At 41.1% G+C, this 19377-nt stretch overlaps 1 long non-coding RNA gene across 1 annotated transcript in view; it reads left to right on the forward strand.

The window, feature by feature from the left end:
- Positions 5264-19377, forward strand: part of LOC110257222 — a 407568-nt gene continuing 393454 nt past the window's right edge. Inside the window, exons 1-2 of the long non-coding RNA XR_002339533.1 lie at positions 5264-5915; positions 15351-15449. This is a non-coding gene — a long non-coding RNA (uncharacterized LOC110257222). The remainder of the gene's footprint in view (positions 5916-15350; positions 15450-19377) is intronic.

The following is a 19377-nucleotide window of genomic DNA, read 5'->3' on the forward strand; positions in this document are numbered from 1 at the left end:
AATGACTGGGAGGCGTAGCTGTGGCAGAAACCACATGGCCTGCAATGTCTGAACTAGTTGCTATCTGGCCCTTTATTTAAACAGTTCATGGAGTCCTGCTGTGGATTTTGAGCTGCTGAAGGCAAAGGACGCCTCTTGCTTAACACTGTCCCTGGTGCCCAAGCCTGGTGCAGAGAAGTCCGTAAGTGTAGGGAGCTGCGGTAACAGGACCACTGACTAAAGGGATGCACTGCCAGCTCATCTGGTAGAAGGTGGGCCCACTTGGTGTGAAAACCAACAGGTCATTGACTTTTCTCCAAAAGTGCCGGCCATAGCTCAAGTGCAAATCCAGCGAACTCCCTTCTCTTTCTGCCCTCCTTTCTGTTGTTCCATTTTTGATAAGAGGGAAACTTTCCTTGTGCGGCTCAAAGGATTAAAAATGAATTATCTAAGTACTGCTTCTCCTTTGGGAATCCTGAGCAGAGTCTAATGGTGGTGTGGAAAAAAAATTAAAAGAAAACCTTGTGTCAATGTTAATCTTTAGAAAGTGGAAGTGTTTGCTCTGTAAGGAAAAATCCTACAGGCTTCAGATACCTCTGGGGCTGTCCTGCCGGCTTTAGTTATGATCTTTTTATGAAGAACTCATGGCAGGACTTTTTTTTTTTTTTGTGTAAGACAGTTCAGACACATTTTTGCATGTGTTTATTTGTTTATTTATTTATTTAGTCTTTTTGCCTTTTCTTGAGCAGCTCCCGTGACATATGGAGGTTCCCAGGCTAGGGCTCTAATCGAAGCTGTAGCCACCAGCCTACCCCAGAGCCACAGCAACACGGGATCCGAGCCGTGTCTGAGACCCACACCACAGCTCATGGCAACGCTGGATCCCCAACCCACTGAGCAAGGGCAGGGGTCAAACCCACAACCTCATGGTTCCCAGTTGGATTCGTTAACCACTGCGCCACGACGGGAACTCTATGGCTGGACTTTTTTAAACCTCTTAACTTTACAGTACCCTGAGTAACAGTGCTATGAGCTCACAGGTGTTGAGCGCTTTTGCTGTATTCTAGGACTTGGTTGGTGGCTGCCATGTGTTACAAAATCCCGTGAGGTAGTTCTGATTGTCCCCCATTTTACTGCTCTGGAAACTGAGGCTCCAAGGGAAGCAACTTGTTCAAGTTCATCAGCTGCCAAGTGGCAAAGCCAGGATTTGACAAAGTCCATTGGACTGCGAATCCCATGTTCTTTCTCTCCAGTCAGGAGATTCATAATGGTAATAATGATAATATTGCCTTGTTTGTTGGAAGCCAGATTCCAAAGACTAGGCTCTCTTTTGTTTTAATGAACAAAGAGAAAAAGGAAGTTTTCTTAAGCTGGGAAATGTGATTCTGGGATTTGAATAAAGTCAAATGGAGATGGATTGGCTCAAGTGGAAATGGATTGACTTGGAGGGTGGTACCCAGGCATGACAGATGCTCTCAAAACACTGGTCTTCATGCCACCTGTCCAGTGCACATGTCACTGGGCCGTCTTGTTCTCCTCCCTCTTTGTTCTCTGTCCTTACTCAGTACAGCCTGACCATTACCCTGCCTCTTGCAGGCTCCTTCCTTTTATCTTCCCACTCTTTCCCTTCCTTCTATTTTCACAGCTACTGCTCTAGCCCAGGCTGTAATGAACCCTGGTCTCTCTATTCCCCCTTGCCCCCCAGAACTTCGAAGGTTTTCTCACAGAAAGCCCCCAATGGCACTCTTGACTCTATCATCAATTTACTTTGATCACACGCTGTTCAACTATCCAGCAACCATCCCCTCCTCTGGAGACGGTACTTTTACGTACTTTTGGAGGGCAGCACCTCTGCACCCTTATCCATAGTGTACAGGGGACTCTGACGCTGCCCCAAATTCTAGGGGTGAGCCATGGCCCAGGCCTGGATAAACATCCACTTACTACCATGGTTGGTTCAGAGATGGGCACGTGACCCAGACAGACCAATGGGCTTCAGTTCTGAGATTTTTGTTGGAGCTGTTGGAAGCTGCACTTTTGTTCATTGGAGCTTTTAGAAGTATCAGTGAGACACATCTGAATCTGAAAAAGCCAACCCAGAGGAAAACAGAGCTGAGATGTGGAAAGAACCCCTAGATCCAGCTATTCCTGAAGCTAAAATTCTTCCTGGACTTTCAAATACCAGAGCCAGCAATTTCCCTGAACTCAGTTTGAATGGGGTTTCTGGCCATTTATAATCTTACAATTTACTAATAAGTAAAGTAAATAGAATGACTTTCCTTCTCTCTTTTTCAGTTTCTTTGGCAAAACCAAAAAAATTAAGATTCTTTGGCCAACAAAGTGAGATGCTAAAACTATAAAATTAAAACCAAAACAGGAGTTCCCAGTGTATTGTGATTCAGTGGGTTAAGGACATGCCATTGTCTCTATGAAGATGTGGGTTCGATCTCTGGCCTCACCCAGTGGGTTAGGGATCTGGCATTGCCACAAGCTGTGGCATAGGTGGTAGATGCGGCTCGAATCCAGTGTTGCCATGGCTGTGGTGTAGGCCTGCAAGTGCAACTGCTATTCAGCTCCTGGCCTGGGAACCTCTTTATGCTGCAGGTGTGGCTGCTAAAAAACAAAACAAAACAAAACAAAAAATGGTTAAAAAATTACTTTATTAAAATTCATATTCTTGGGAGTTCCCTTCATGGCTCAGTGGTTAACAAGCCCAACTAGGATCCAGGAGGATGCAGGCTGAATCCCTGGCATCACTCAGTGCGTTAGGGATCCAGGGTGGCCGAGAGTTGTGGTATAGATTGCAGACATGGCTCCAATCCTCTGTTGCTGTGGCTGTGGTGTAGGCGGGTGGCTACAGCTCCAACTGGACCCCTAGCTTGGGAACCTGCACATGCCATGGGTGCAGCCCTAAAAAGCAAAATAATAATAATGATAATTCATGTTCTCTCTACTCCTATATAACTGTATAGAATGCCTACTCCTTTATATATTGACCCAGTTTTATATGCATTAATATAATAACTTTATTTATGTATATGCATTGTGTGTTTATGTATGAATATAGTAGGTTTCCTCCCTCTTTTGTTCCTTCTAGTCCTTCATCAGGTGCCTGTGATGTACCAAGCCCTGTGTCAGGCCCTGGATTTAGCCAGATGAGTAAGCATGATTCTGTCCACAAGGAGCCCTCCGTCCAATGTGGTAACATAGCCCAGAGGGCACAGCAATCACCAAAGAGCTTGATGGGAGCCATGATGAAAGAGGGCAGAGGATGAGGGTTTGAACAATACTGGGGTGATGATAGAGGAAGGGAATGCACAGCTGCTTAGAGGAGATTTTTTTTTCTTCTTAAGGATGAAGAAAAGAAATCTAGTCAGTGGGAACAAAGCATTGCTAAAGTAAGGCACATGGGAACAAGAACAAGTTCCTCTTTGTGTTTGGAGCCACCATCTTTGTTTTATAGCAGTTAACATGAGCCCCCTACTCCTTCCCCCTGCCCTGCCAACAATATCCTGGACCCACTTCCTGAGCTGTGAAAAGACCAATGGATTTGCTTTAATAGTTTACTATTATCAGCGTGATGCTCTGCTTGCAACATCAGATTCCAAAATTGTCCACCTCCAATGGCACAAGTTCATCAAAACACAGCCTATGAATCTATGCCTGACACATGGATATTTCAAAAATATTTTTTGAGTGGTGAAAGCTAGGAATATGTCCAGAAAACTGTTCTAAAAATGAAACTTTATTAAAATTTACACCTCCCAGCTACTAACTCTTTTATAATATTCCCATATTTCTTTTTACCGGAAATGTACATATCTGTGAGATTTTAAAATGATCCTCCCCCAAATATCTGACTGTTAGGGCAGATGAAGAATGTCCGATAAAATAAACAGGAAAAGGAAGAAATCTTACTCTTATTGAACATTTCTGTGTACCAGTCCAGGGATATGATTTTATTTAACTTTCATCACAGGCCTGGATGTAGGGAGCATTCCCTCAGAATGACAGCTTGAGGAATGAAGGGGGCGCAGGGACACAGCTGCAAAGGGACCAGGCTTAGATTTAATCTCTGACTCATTTGATTCCAAAGTGCTTTTCCCCACCCCTGGGGAATTAAAAATCTCATCTCAACTTCTCCAAATAGGCAATTGCAAATAGGGTCAGCTTTGAACTCTCATCGCCTTTTCTCATGGTTTCTTCTGTTTTTATCCACTCCCTATAGGTGATGTCTTGGGACACAAACTTTAACTTTCTCAGATGCCCTCCTCTGCTTCTTTCTTTCTCTCTTGTTGACACCTCACCCATCAGGTCACTGTTCCACTTGTGAATTTAGATGTGACGCCATGCCACAGGGTGTGGGACCTTGGGACCATGCCCACCTCTGGCATCAGAGAAGACTTCGGTGGTTTGCCCCCGCCACCTGTTGACCACGCCAGAAGCACCCCATCCTGCTTAGCCCATGCAGGAGGTGCTGCAAAGCCTCCTCCTAGTTGCAGGATCCTGGGAAGTGACAGTGATCAAGCATGTGGGTGCTGCCTAGAGTGTTGGGCAGTGGCAGCAAAAGGGTGGATATATTCCCAGGGTTGTGAGAGCAATAAAAGGCGGTTTTTGGTCACAATGCCCTTCTCTGTGGTGCCCTCTGAGGTGATTGGGGCTGCAAGGGCTGCCTGTTCATGGACCCCTTGTGGTGGCAGGCCACGCCCACCTCTGGAGTCAGAGATAACTGTGGTAGTTTGCTCCTGCCACCTCTAGTCTATGCAAGAAGCACCTCGTCCTGCTTAGCCACCACAGGTGGTGCTGGAAAGGCTGCTCCTAGTTGTAGGTTCCTGGGAAGGGACAGCGATCAAGCATCTGGGCCCTGCCTAGAGTGTTTGGCAGTGGCAGTAGCAGGGCAGGTTTGCTCCCAGGGGAGCGAGAGCAACAAGAGGTGGTGTTTGGTCGCAATGCCCTCTCTGCGGTGCCCTCTGAGGTGATTGGGGCTGCAAGCAGTGCCTATTCAGGGACCCCGGTGGCGATGGGCCATGCCCATTTCTGAAGTCAGAGAAGACTGCGGTGGTTTGCCCCCGTCACTTGTCGACCACGACAGAAGCACACTGCCCTGCTTAGCCCATGCAGGAGCTGCTGCACAGGCTGCTCCTAGTTGCAGGCTCCTGGGGCCGTGACAGTGATCAAGCGTGTGGGAGTGTTTGGCAGTGGCAGCAGCAGGGCGGGTGTGTTCCCAGGGGAGTGAGAGCAACAACGGGTGGTGCTCAGTTGCAGTGCCCTCTTTTTTGCTGACCTCTGAGGTGACTGGGGCCACAGGCGGAGCCTGTTCACAAACCCCTAGTGGTTGCAAGCCATGCCTCCCTCTGGTTTCTGAGGTGACTGCTGTGGTTTGTCTCTAGTGCCTATAGATCATGCAAGCTTAGCCCCTGCTGCCCTTAGCCCACACAAGAGGTTCCTGGCCACCTGCAGCCAGTAGGAGAAGTGCCCGGTCTCCCAGAGCTGGGCAAGGGGGTTCTCCCACCCGCAATTGTAGAGACGCCCCGCCCTCTGAGAGCCACGCATGCGCAGGGAAAGTTTCTTATGGCATGGGGCTCCCTCCTCTGGCCCCTCCCCAACAATGGCACCTTGCTTCTCCTGCAGGCCCAGACCTCCTCCTGGGTTTCCCCTGCTGTGGCCTTCCGCTCCCCAGCCGGTGGCACACCGCTCCCTAGCCCCTCAGGCTGTCTCCACACAGCCAATCCTAGTCCTCGCCTTGGAACTTCCCTCTGGAGCCTGAGTCTCAGCGCCCAGGTCCCCCCAGAGCGTCTCAGGCTAGGGTATCCTGGTCGGTGGTGCGGATGCATCTGTGCAGCTCTCGCTCTGCTTTGCCCTCCTCAGTCCAGCTGCTGCACTTTTCTTGGCAACTCTGAGGTCTCTGCGTCTCAGCTGATCTCCCCGTCGGTTAGGTGAGTTCCCAGGGTGGGGTGGGGGGGTTCCTTTTCTCTTTCACAGGTTCCTCTCCTGAATGCTAGTCCTGTCCTGATTCTCCTGATTCCTTTTCTCTCTCTCTCTCTTTTTCTTTTGTTCTACACAGTTATGTCGAGGGTTTTTTGCCCTTTTTGGAGGTTTAAGTTCTTCTGCAAGTGTTCAGTAGATGTTCTGTGCGAATCATTCTGCATGTAGATGTATTTTTTTGACGTGTTTGGGGGAGAAGGTGACCATGACGTCTTGCTCCTCCTCCATCTTGATCTTCCTCCCTAGGATACCGATAAAATTCTTCTTCCTCTGTTTTTCTAGCCTTTTATATCAACCAAGTGGGTGAGGGGTCTGGGAAATCATTCTTAAGCATTTACTTTGAAATGTCTGCAGTGGTTCCTCACTTGGAAATGTCACACCTATTATGTATGCGTGTATATAAAATATAAAAAGCAATATATATATATTGTTTCTTAGGGCCACACCTGTGGCCTGTGGAAGTTCCCAGGGTAGGGGTGGAATCAGAGCCACGACTGCCGGCCTACACCACAGCCACAGCAACTCAGGATCCAAGCTGCATCTGGGACCTACACCACAGCTCAAGGCAGTGCCAGATTCCCCACTCACTGAGCAAGGCCAGGGATCGAACCCGCATCCTCATGGATATTAGTTGAATTTGTTTCTGCTGCACCAGGTGGGAACTCCCACACTTCTTGCATGGTGATGTCTGGATGAAAATTCAGTTTGTTTTTTTTTTAATGGCTGCACCTGTAGCATATTAAAGTTCCCAGGCCAGGGATTGAATCCAAGCCACAGGTGTGACCTACACCACAGCTGCATCAAATGCTGTGTTCCTTAACCCATGGTGCTGGCCTGGGATGGAACCCACCCCTCTGAAGCGACCCAAGCCACTGCAATAGGATTCTTAACCCACTGCGCCACAGCAGGAAATCCTGAAAATTCAATTTTAATACCTGTTTCATATATAAATAAAATTGTGCTATAGAACATATAGGATACATTATTCTAATCAAATTCTCTGTCATTTACCATGGGGACTTCAGCTGCTGTAAACTCTGGGCTTCAATTAGTTTTTCTGAAAATTGGGAGCAATGTTATGGACCTCATAGGATTACAGATGGGAGAAATTTCTAGCCTGGTGCCCAGCCCATTCTAGGCACTGAAGAATCTGGCTACAATATCCATTATACAGCAACAGACAGTTAAGCAGTGAGTCAGTGGGAGAACTCATGCCCCATCATAAAGACTGACAGTGACAACAATAAAGCACCAAAGTGTTTGCATGTTTCTTTTTCCTGTTTAAGAAACTCAGTAAACATAAAACAATTAGCTTTTCTATTTTGAAAAGAACACAGTTCAATGAGGAAAATTTTTAAAATATGAAAAATGAACAAAAACCATAATCCCACTCATATTATTATTTTGAAGTTTTTCTGTGTATATTTGACAAAGTTGTGATTATATTGCATGTAAGGTTTTGCATCCTGCCTTTGTTCACAGGTATTATAGACATCTCTATTGTATTACATATCCTAATAACTGATTTTTATTGACAGCATAATATTTCCTTGAGTGGATAAACTCTACATCACTGTTTTTCTATTCTTTGACATTTAGATGATACCTGTATTTTTCTCCTTTTATAAATCAAGTCAGGGTGCTTTGTTCACAAGTAATGGAAACTAATTCTGGATAGCTTAGGCAGAAAGGGGTACATATATAAGCTCACAAAGTTCGCAAGGGGGTTGCAGAATCAGGTGAATAAAAATCCCAAAAGTTTGGGAAATTCTGGGGGTCTTGATGATTTGTAACAGCTCTGCTGTTAGAGTGAATACATTGTCAGCTACAGTTTCCTTTCCATGGGTTATTTCACTACAGAGAGAGAGAGAGGGAGAGAGGGAGAGAGAGAAGGAATGTGACTGACCTTGCTTGGATCACATGCGCAGACAGACCAGACCTAGGAGAGGCAAAGGCTGAATGCCTAGATGCACGGTAGGACCAAGACTATGCACAGTGGAGCCTCAAGGAAAATAAGGGCTTTGGAATTAGATGACTCCTAAGCCAAGTTTTCACTACATAAATATTCCGTCTTTGCACATATAGCTTTTTTGAGATTTTTGAGTCATTTTTTTAGATGACATTTCCCAAAGTAGGATGAGTGGACGAGAAGGTTGAACTTTGGTAGTGGTTCTTGATGGACATTGTCAAGCATGTGTATAGCACCTATAGGAGGAACTTTATTAGAAATATTTGGAAGTGGTAGTTAAAAATGGAGGGTCAAGAATTATACAAACACACCTTAGGCATTTTATTTACCTATGTACCTATCTGAGTCTATTACATTGCTAATCTTATGCTATAGAGCCAAGACCATGGCGTGTACGCGTCTCTGGATTTTTATGTTGTCTTTTCTGCATAAGCATTACCCTCAACGCATCTCTGAAATTTCCCCTTTAGCATTCTGTAAAAGAGAGCAAGAACTAGAGATCTTTGGGAGACCACGTGAATGCAGCATTCTTTGAGATTTTTAAGATTCTTACCCCCCAAATCTTTTCCTGTTGGCTCACCCACGCCTAATTCAACATCCATAGTTTTGCATATGTGATTTGCTGTTTTTCTAAGCTTTTCCAAAGCCTTCAATTTAGTTTTCATTGAAACAGCCATTCTCTTACTTATCCCACTCATATTTAATCAGGTTTTATTATGTTTATTTTAATTAAGTAATTAGAAAAATAGTTCAAGTGGTCCCAATGGCTTGAGAACAAATACAGCTCATTCTTAGTAAACAGACAGCTCAACTGGTGGGAGCATGCGAACACCGAGTGCTAGAGTGTAGACGCAGTGGTGAGTGATAACATCTCAGTGGGCATTAGTTGGCTTGCTTTACAGGGAGAATGCTGAATGGCTAAGTGGAGCTGTTTAGGAGAAATGCTGTTGTGCCTGTTGAAATGAACCCTCTCCACATCTTACATAATAAAGCAACAGTATCAACATTATGACTGACGTTGGTACAATGTGTGTATTTGTGTAACCATGGCGGAAATCAATTTCAGAACTATTCCATCACCACAAGTGTTTCCCTAGTGCTATCCTTTTATAGCTAAACCCATATCCTTCCCCTCCACCACCACTGACCCATGGCAGCAACCAAGCCATTGCACATCTCCATCATTTTGTCATTTGGGGGATGTTATGTCAATAGAATCATATAGTATTTGTCCTTTTGAGAACTGAGTTTTTTTTCCACTCAGCGTAATATCCTTTAGGTCCATCCAAGTTGTTGCATGTATCAACAGTTCACTTCTTTCATTGCTGAGTAGTATTCCCTGGTATGGATAAACTTCAGTTTGTTTAACCATTCACCTATTGAAGGACATTTGAGTTTGCAGTTTGGGCTATTACAAATAAAACTGCTGTAAATAATCATGTGCAGGCTTTTAAGTGGATAGATACCTTTGTTTCCCTGGGATAAATATCCAAGAGCACAGTTTCTTGAGTTGTTTTGTACGTGTGTGCCAAACTACTTTCCCGAGCGGTTGTTGTACATTTTACACCCTTAGCGGCAATAAATGAGAGGTCCAGTTTCTCCACATCCTCACCATCATTTAGTGTTGCCAGTATTTTAAGTGTCAGCTGTTCTCATGGGTATATAGTGGTATCTCATCATGACCTTCATTTGCATTTCCCTAAAGCTAGTGATGCAGAACATCTTTCCATGTGTTTGTATCTGGGATTTGAGAGATTTTGATCAGATCAGAGAAGATGTGACCAGGAGAGGCAGTAATACACCACAAGCTTTATTGGGTTGTGCTTGGACAGAGTTGCACATGAGTCTGTTCAGAGGCTATAACTTGAGGGGTTGCTGCTACTCAGAAGGGGTGGAGGTCAGGGGAAGAGGAGGGTCAGAGAGGAGGCTGACCTGCTTAGGGGATGTCATTCAGCAGTACAGCAGGCAGCCTCTGGGTCACAGGACCCCTAAGGGCCATCGTCTCTTGGGATTGTATAACCATAAGGCTTTAGCTTATCAATGGTCAGCAGATAGAAGATGAGGTTTTGCAGGGAACGTAAAGCAGGCAAGCTCTAAATGGCTACAAATCTGCTTAGTTGGGCTATCTTTAAAACAGCTGGATGTGTAAAAATGTGAGTTTGGTGCCAGCAGGCTTTTAGCCTAATGCGTCTGAGCCTGTAGTGAAGAAGTCAGCGGCCAGGGGGCCAGTACCCAAAGGCCCTTTTGGGTTCATTTATATAACAATTTGCCATCTGTTTATTCTCTTCTAGGTAATGTCTGTTCATGTTCTTTGCCTATTTTCTAATTGAGTTAATTTTTTAAAAAAATCTTGAGTTTAGGAGTTCTTTGTTTTAGATATGAGTCTTTTGTTAGATAAGTGGTCTGCAAATATTTTCTCCAAGCCTGTAGCTTATCATTGTCTTAACAGGGTCTTTCATAAAACAAAAGCCTTTAATTTTTGATAACGTCCAGTTTATTGATTTTTTTTTATGAATTGTGTTTCTAGTGTTATATCTAAATACTCTTCATCAATTCCCAGGTCCGCCAATTTTTTCTTCTTTCTTTCTTTCCCTTCCTTCCTTTTCTTTTTTCTTTTTCTTTCTGAAAGTGTTATAGTTCATAATTATCATTTCAATCTATAGCCAATTTTGAGTTAATTTGGCTAAGAGGTGACACTTGAATTGAGGTTTATTTATTTTTTATGGATATCTACTTTTTCTGTTACAATTTTTTTTGGAAAAGATTGTGCTTTCTCCATTGAGTTGCTCTTTGACTTTGTCAGAATGAGTTGTCTCTACTTGTTGGGCCTATTTCTGGCCTCTCCATTCTGTTCCATTGATCTGTGTGCACCTCATCAATACCACACAGTCTTGATTCTGTAAATACATAATGAGTCTTGAAATTAAGTGGAAGGATTCCTCCCACTTTGTTCTTTTTCAGAATTGTTTTAGTAATTTTATTTCTTTAAAAATTTTAGAACAATGATGTCTTTATTTACAAAATCTTCATAGGAATTGCATTAAACTAGTATATTAATTTAAGAAGAATTCATATATTTACTATGCTGAGTCTTTCAGTCCATGAACAGGGCATGCTGGTGCATTTACTTAGATTTTTAATTTTTTTTTCCCTATCAGTGTTTGTAATTTTCAAACTACAAGTTCTGTACTTGTTTTGGAAGATTCATATGTAATGATTGTTATTTTTAAACAATTATAAATCATTTGGATTTTAAAATTTTACTGTCTACATGTTCATTGATAGTATATAGAAATATAATTTTTATATTTTTATTTTAAATCATGTACATTATATATAGATCATTTGCAAAGAGGGATAGTTTTATTTTTTTATTCTGACTTGTGTGTCTTTTCTATTCTTTTCATGTGTTATCGTGCTGACTGAAACTTTCAGTACTATGTTGAATACCTGTGCTGAAAGTAAACATTCTTGTTTTGTTTTCAGTCTTGGGGGAAAATCCTGTCATCATTAAGCATGATATTAGCTATAGGTTTTGCTTTATTTTGTTTTTGTAGATGTTCTTATCAAGTTGAGGATAAACTATCCATAGAGACAGATAGAATAGATAGATGAAGATCTTTCTATTCCTAATTTTCTTTCTTTCTTGTCGTGTCTTTTTTTTTTTTTTTTTTCCTTTTTTGGCAGCACTTGTGGCACATGGAAGTTCCTGGGCTAGGAATCGAATCCAAGCAGCAGCTGCACAGCTGTGGCAACACTGGATCCTTAACCCACTGTGCCACAGTGGGAACTCCTGTTCCTAATTTTCTGAAAGTTTTTTTTTTATATGAAAAATGGTCAAATACTTTTTTTTTCTTCATTTATATAATTGTGTGATTTTTTTCCCTTTAGCTTGTTAATGTAGTGCATCACACTGATTGATCTTTCAGATATTGAACTAGGCTTGCATGCCTAGAGTAAACCCCACATGGTCTTGGTGTATAATTCTTCAATGTATTGATGAATTCAGTTTGTCAATATTAATTAAGAAGTTTTGCATCTGGAGTTCCCGTTGTGGTGCAGTGGAAACGAATCCGACTAGGAACCATGAGGTTGTGGGTTTGATCCCTGGCCTTGCTCAGTGGGTTAAGGATCCTGCATTGCTGTGGCTCTGGCGTAGGCCGGCGGCTACAGCTCTGATTAGTCCCCTAGCCTGGGAACCCCCGTATGCCATGGGAGCGGCCCTAGAAAAGGCAAAAAGGCAAAAAGACAAAAAAAAAAAAAAAAAAAGAAAAAGAAAAAAAAAGTTTTACATCTATATTTATGAGGGATATTGCTCTGTAGTTTTCACCTTTCTTTATGTTGTCTTTGTCTGGTTTTGTTGTTGTTGTTTTGGCCACACCCTCGACACGTGGAAGTTCCCAGGCCAGGGATTGAAGGAGAGTCACAGCCGTGACAACTCCGAGTCATTAACGTCATTAACTGCTAGGCCACCAGGGAACTCTCTCTGGTTTTGGAATTCATTGTAAGACTGGCCTTATAGAATAATTTGGAAAGTATTTTCTTCTATTTTCTGGAAAAAATAAACAGAATATATATTAATTCTTCCTAAACACTTAATTCATCTAGGCCTGGATATTTTTTTTGGCTGGGAGATTTTTAATTTCTTTGGTGGCTGTGGATCTTGTTGAAACAATTTATTTCAGATTGGGTGAGTTGGAATAGTTTGTACTTTTTGAGTATTGGTTCATTTCATCTAAGTTGTCAAATTTATATGTGTAAAATTGTTCATAGTATTGCTTATTATCTTTTTTATGTCTGCAGGGTCTATAATGACATCCCTGCTTTTATTCTAGATATTAGTAATATGTCTTCTCTATCTTTTCTTTGTTAGTTTTAACTAGAGATGCGAAATTTTAATTGGTCTTTTCAAAGAACCATCTCTTTATGTCATTGATTTTTCTCTGTTGCTTTTTTATTCTCAATTTTATTGGTTTCTGCCCTTCTCTGTATTATTCTGTGGCTTTGGGTTTATTTATTCTCCTTTTTTAAAAATTCTTTGGGTAGATCTTAGATTGTTGATTTGATACTTTTATTCTTTGCTAATATATGAATTTAGTGCTACAAGTTTCCTTCTCAATACTGCTTCAGCTCTGTCCCACAAATTGTGATTGTATTTCATTTTTATTCAGTTCAGTGTATTTAAAAACATTTTCCTTGAGACTTTCTTTTTGACCCGTGGATTATTTAGAAGTGTGTTGTCTGGTTTCCAGTGTTTAGAGATTTCATGCTTGTCTTTTTAAAAAATTGATTGCTAGTTTGATTCCATTGTGATCAGAGAACATACTCTGTATGGTTTAATCCTTTTAAATCTGCTGAAGTTTGTTTCATGGCCTGGATAATTGTCTAGTGTGTTCCATAGGTGCTTGAAAATGTGTGTTCTGTTGGATGGAATGTTGTGTAAATGTTGATTAGATCCTGTTGGTTTGTGGTTTGAGTTTTTCTATATCCTTGCTGATTTTTTTTTGTCTAGTTGTTTTATCAATTATTGAGAGAGGGATGTTGTAGTCTGCAGCTGTAATTATGGATTTGTATCCCCAGTATTTGTATTTGTCGCTAACTTAATAGATAAAATTTAGAACAACATGATTGTTTGAATTTGCATTTTGGGCTTTATGAAAGAGTAAAACTGTTTACCAATTTTAGTTCTTTTTTTGTGAATTAGTTCTCACATCTTTTATCCATTTATGGGTTGGCATCTTATAGTTTTGTTTTTAATTTCTGATTCACCATTAGTTCTAGCTCTGTGTATAATAAATATATTAACTGATTAATCTCCAGGGGGTGAGATTATGAGTTGTTTTAATTTTCTTATTTATTCTGACGATAAGGCAATTAATTTTTTGAAAAATTAATAAAGTGGACTAATACACTTAAAAATTGACTAGGTCTTATTTTTTTTGGAAGTGGTCTCATCACTGGAGAAAACCAATCTTTCCTTACACTGTTCAGTAGGACTTTGTGTCTTTGAGGTCTGGCCTTCTTTTTTCTTCCTAGGGAGAATTAACAGGGCTTTGTTCATGAAATCTTGGCCCATGCAAAGTATTAGGCTTCACTGCCCAAGAAGATGGGGTTGGGGCTGTGTGATTTAGTGGACAAAGGTGAAGAGAGGTCCAGTTCTAAAGGAGCCTTTTTAAATACTTTCAAGAGTGGCAAGTTTGTTGCTTAATTTATAAATATTGAGGTTTTTTTCAGATATATCTTTGTTATTGATTTAATCATATGGTTTAATTATGATCAGAGCACATATCCATGTGATTCCAGTCCTTTTAAATAGACTTGTTATGGCTCAACAACATCTAACAGTGGTTTCCATGCGCACTTGACCAAAGTGTATATTCTGCAGTTATTGGGTATTGTCTGGGGTCTCTACTGAAGGTCATCTATGTTTAGTGAGTTCTTTCCACTCTGGCTGGTAGAAACTCAAATGTCTCCCAGCAGTGGGAATCGTTCAGCTAAGTTCTTTGCATAGTCTTGTAGAATTTAACCTCATGCATACACAAATTATTAGTCCTCCAAAGACAGGAAAGGGACTCTTATACAGATTTTTGGAGATATTCTCTGCTTAGCTCTCTCCTTTCTAATATTCTTCTGCACACATTCCAGTTACCTCTGTCTTCTATTGTTTCTATTTTAGTTTCTTCAGTTTAGCAAGATTTCAGTCTTGGTTTGGGCTTCTTCCCTATTCTGAGGTCCATAAATTTACTCCAGATACAAAGTCAGTGCATTTATAAAGCTCATCTTACCTGTTTCCCTACTCTTAGTAACTTTTCTGCTGGAATCACATTACTCTTCTGCTTATTGTCCAATGTTTAAAAAAGTTTGTCTTGTTCTTTAGGTGGTTATGGTATAGACATGGGACATTTCTTATAGGTGCACTTTGCATACAAACTTTAATGCAATGAACAAGCAAGCCATGTAGATACCTATCTATGGGAAAAAAGCATTCTTGGCAGAAGGAAGAACAGGCCAAAATCTCTGAGGTTGAGCCATCTGTGGCTTAGTTATTGTTATCCCCACCTCAGAGTGAAGAGACCGAGGATCATAGAAGTTAGCCACTTACCTGAGCCCTTACAGGTAGAAAATGGCAGGTTCAACCCAGAACTGAAAACAGCCCCTGAACTCCTTCCTCTGGGTCTCATCGCCTTCCTTGAAGGCTGTTGTGTTTGAGAAGAGGAGATTTATAGGCTATGACTAACAAGTGGAGCTTGTTATCCCAGTAGGTTTTATGAGCTGAAAAATATAAATTGCTTAAAAACATGCTTAGACAAACTCAAGGTTGGTAGATTTGTGATGGCTTATGGGCACCAAGGGGCTTTCCTGTGAATGTTTGTTAGTTCTGGTAATGGCATTGTGTCAATGTATTTTTCCTTTGCAGTGCTTTCAGTTTGGTCTCCTGGGTCAAGAAAGTGTGCTGTCTTGTTTGACACCGCCAAGGCACTGCTCCAACTCAGGCTAGATGGGAGCCATGAATGAGGTATGTGTGTTAACAACAGCTCCACTCCTTGAAAGCCTAGTGTATTCCATGTGCTTTACATATTATCTTGAGTCCACACAGCAACCCTGTACAATAGGAATTATTAACACCATTTATGGAGCAAGAAAGAGAGCTCTGAGAAATGTCTTGTCAAGTCCACTCAGTTTGCAAGTGGTGGAGACGGGGTTTAATTTTTTGCCTACGCTGTCTCTGCCACACCTTGCCCTAATGTTGGCTTTATAAACACCGAGACAGAGGAACATAGTGTGATTATTATCATTATCATTATTATTATTATTATTTCACTTCATCAGATATGAGGCTCTTTACTTTCATTTTCTTATTTTTCTATGGTTTCTGTGAGAGGGTTAAAGAAAAATAGATAGCAAAGTCAAGGAAAGTTGCAGAGAAGTGTTTTCCCCCTCTTCCAAGACTGTGGTTTTTGCTTTTTGTTTTATTTTGCAGGGAGGTGTTGTGAGTTGGGGGTTTCAGAATTATGAATCACAAAGAGCACAGAGCTGAGGATATGTTGGATGGGAGAAGAGTTAGTAGGTTGGTTGGGAGATAAGGAGGTTCTCAGCTGTGTGAAGTGGTGCAGGTGCCAGGGCCCAGGAAAGAAGAGAGGGCAGTCTCAGCCAGCCATGTGAGCTCCCACTTGAGAGAGCTTAGGAGGACACAAAGAATCATCTACTGGACTTCTTTTGCTCCCAAGAGAGAGGAGAAGAACTATGGGGGTGGATCTCAGCGTGCATAGATGATTTGACTATTGTCAAGTTTTTCACTGCTTTTTTGAAACACAGTGTTAGGACTGCTTGCGAGGTTTGGGAACAGAGGGGATAAGAAAGAGGACAGTGCTTGTTCAGGCTTCTACACATTTCTAGGCATATCATGTGTGAGCAATGTGAGAACTCTCTACATGTCATAATACCTTTATAGACAAAAGGATGACATCAAGTTTCTTTTCTTTTTTATTTCATTTGTTCATTCATTTCTCCTAGTGTTTATGAGAGTAAGGATCTTTGTCCTTTTTTACGGCCCTCAGGTCCAAGTTTAATTCCTCAGGCTCCTAGGGATAAAAGAAACTGTGAAGAAGATGAAAAATTATCTAGATCCCAGAATCTTAAGCAAGTTTGTTGACGTGCTGGAATTTTTCTTCTTCCCTTCTTCCCTTCCTCCCTCCTTCCTCCCTTCCTTGCTCCTTCCTTCCTTCCCCCTTCTTCCTTCTCTCCCTCCCTTACACCTTCCTTCCTCCTTCCTTCCTTCCTCTCTCCCTCCCTTCCTTCCCCCCTTCCATAATATTTATTGGATTTCCTATTATAGACCAGGCTTAGTACATCCAAAACTTAGCTCAAAGAGTTACCTTTCAATATTCATATGTGTATGTTGCAATCTCAACTATGTTACAAAATACCCATTGAGTTCATTATCTTTGCATCACAGTGACAACCCACATGCCGTGGTAAGTATCTGAGAAGTAACTGGAAATGATGGGAAGAAAAGGAAACTCATAAGAACAGTTGAAGCATATTCTTCAGCTCTAGTCTTTGAGCACTGAGCAGTTTGCAGACAGATCTGGGAGCTTTTGACCATCATGGCACCTAAGGAGGGCTGCCATGGTCTTCCATCATTAATAGATGAGGTCTGTTGATGTCAAAACAACATAAACCTTACATGTCAACTAGGGGAAGGGGGGGGGGCAATTCTTTGACAATGGGATCTTGGTGTAGGCTTATTACGTCAAAGACTCTGAGAGAATGAGAGAAGACTCTGCCATCTCCTGGCCAGTTGACCAAAGATGATTTAACTCTAGGCTTTTGTCATTTAAACGATGGATTCTGATTGCACTTTCTTCTCAACATTACCTCTTTAAAAAAAAAAAAAAAGATATAAAGTGGTTTATAATAAAATCAAAGAAAAATAAGATAAAACAAAATAACAGGATAAAGGACTCAATGGGAAGGACTAGAAAAATATAAGGAAAAAATATACCTCTGTTTAGAAGGGCTATAGCATGTGCATGAAAAACTTAGTTCCGAACTTCCTGACAACTTTGGTAAAGAGGAAATGTTAAGGCTTTTATGGTGAAACGTTAAGGCATTATTCAGAATCACAGCCCTGAGCTGTGAGAGAATTTGTCATGTGAACCTTTACATTGGGGCATTGAACGCTATATAATTTTGTGGAAAGATTTATATGCAAAGATACCCCGTGCAGCTAGTGACCTCAATACTGGCATTCAATGAAAATACTGATATTTTTGCATTTATTTCATTCAATACCAAGCTGTATTTTATTTTCATTTGATTTATGTAATTATTTTTGATGTAATGGTTGGAATTCAACAGAAATAAAAATGAATAAATGCAATAGAATGACATTTACTGTAACATACATAGCATTTATTCACATTTCAGAACATGAAGCCAAAACATCTATAAAAATACTTCATTCATCTTAATTCCAATATAAATCATTAACTGTTACTGGTTCTGCTGTTTTCTCGAATGTCAGTCTTATTCTAGGTGCTGGGCTTCTATGCTTTTCTGCAGGGTTTTGCTCCCCTCAGCTGAGAGCTCTGGAAAACTACTCTTGACTGGGGATTCTAAGTTGCCTACAATTTTGATTTCTCTCCCTGCCCACCTGGAGCTGTGGTCTTGCCCTGGGTTTTAAGCCTTTCCATATGCAGTTTCAGGGAGTTCCTTCAATATCTCCTCGGACTGGGTCCATGGCAGCACTTGGTTTTGGGGGATGGGAAGTGGGTAGAGGTGTTGTGGATACTGGATGATAAAGAGGGATTTTAGGGGGGTCTGGTGAGAGTATGAGACATAAAGGAAGGGTTGAAGGAGAGAAGAATCATAGAACAAATAGTGAACAGAATTCAAACATGTGGTCCAAAGATACTGCTATGTCCATAAAAATATCAGTGTTTAGTAGAGTTGAAAAATACCCCAATTTGGATTGCAATCACTAATTGTGCTTTGAAAGGAAACAATTTGTAGCAATCTGAATGTTCAACTCTAAGGACTTGCTTCGATTAGTATGTGTATTAGTATGATGAAATAGTAAATGACCATTAACATGCAATGTCAAACAATTTTTAATGACATGAAAAATACTCACAATACCATGTTACCTTATAAAAGTCAGAGTGCATAGAGAACTTGTGGTTGCTGGGGCGTGGGGGTGGCGGGGTGGGATGGACTGAAAATTTGGGCTTAATTGATGCAAACTATTATATTTAGAATGGGGTCCTGCTGTATTGCACAGGAATGAGGTCCTGCTGTATTGCACAGGAAACTATCCAATCTCTTGGGATAGAACATGATGGAAGATAATATAATGTGTTATATTACATTATTACATTATTATGTATATACATACATTATGTTATAATGTGTGTATGTATATATACAAGTATATATACTGGGTCACTTTACAGCAGAAATTAGCATAACATTGTAAATCAACTGTACTTTAATTTAAAAAAAGTCATAAAATTCTGTATTCATCATGATCTAACTAAAAGCATTCTGGAAAAGACTGGAAAAATTATACCAAGTGTTACCATGCAGAGAAAAACAGGAAAAATTGGGCTAAGCCTTAGTGTTGCCATCCCAGCTTGCCACAGACCCAGCTCCATACTTGGGAGTAAACATGTTGGTCAAGTTCCTGTAGCCTAGCGCAGGAAGCCAAAGCAGTGTCTCCACTCCAAAGAAGACAAAAAAAGGGCTACATCTCCATCCTTTATCATTTCTCTGGGTGTCAAGCACCATTTGTTCATGAACTCAGGGATAATGCAACTTTTTTACTTTTGACTTGCGTGGGTTGAGTCTGAAGGTGGAACTGATAATACATTTCTGTCCCTGACTCCCTTTGTTCTAAGAATACAGCTTCCTCGACAAATGAAATCATCTTAACAAAAACATGT

This window comes from Sus scrofa, chromosome 16 (genome assembly GCF_000003025.6).
Source record: "Sus scrofa isolate TJ Tabasco breed Duroc chromosome 16, Sscrofa11.1, whole genome shotgun sequence".
In the NCBI taxonomy this organism is placed as follows: Eukaryota; Metazoa; Chordata; class Mammalia; order Artiodactyla; family Suidae; genus Sus; species Sus scrofa.